We start from the raw sequence: 878 nt of genomic DNA on the forward strand, positions 1-878 counted from the left end.
CCTTCCTTCTGTCTGAAGGTTTGGACTTCCACTCTAAGCTTACTCAATTTTTGAGGTGGAAAGAACTTTGCCAAGAAGGTATTGACTAGCTTTTCCCAAGAGTTCAGGCTTTCTTTAGGTTGTGAATCCAACCATATTCTAGCTCTGTCTCTTACAGCAAAAGGGAATAGCATAAGTCTGTAGACCTCAGGGTCAACCCTATTAGTCTTGACAGTGTCACAGATTTGCACGAACTCAGCTAAGAACTGATGAGGATCTTCCAATGGAAGTCCATGAAACTTGCAATTCTGTTGCATTAGAGAAACTAATTGAGGCTTAAGCTCAAAGTTGTTTGCTCCAATGGCAGGTGGTGCACGAAATTGCAATCACACTTTTTGCAATCCACACAACTAACCAGCAAGTGCACTGGGTCGTCCAAGTAATACCTTACGTGAGTAAGGGTCGAATCCCACGGAGATTGTTGCATTGAAGCAAGCTATGTTTATTTTATTAATCTTAGTCAGGATACCAATAGGGTCCTTTAGCCTCGTATAAAGTAAAAAGGGCATAAAATAAATAGTTGTTACTTTAATAATGGAGAATATGTTGGAGTTTTGGAGATGCTTTGTCCTCTGAATTTCAACTTTTCCTTGAAATTCCTTTCCCACACGCAAGGTTCCTTCCATGGCAAGCTCTATGTAGGGTGTCACTGTTGTCAATGGCTACTTCCCATCCTCTCAGTGAAAATGGTCCGAATGCTCTATCACAGCACGGCTAATCATCTGTCGGTTCTCAATCAGGTTGGAATAGAATCCATTGATTCTTTTGCGTCTGTCACTAACGCGTAGCCTTCAGGAGTTTGAAGCTCGTCACAGTCATTCAATCCCAGAATCCTACTC

Source organism: Arachis duranensis, chromosome 2 (genome assembly GCF_000817695.3).
Source record: "Arachis duranensis cultivar V14167 chromosome 2, aradu.V14167.gnm2.J7QH, whole genome shotgun sequence".
Classification (NCBI taxonomy): Eukaryota; Viridiplantae; Streptophyta; class Magnoliopsida; order Fabales; family Fabaceae; genus Arachis; species Arachis duranensis.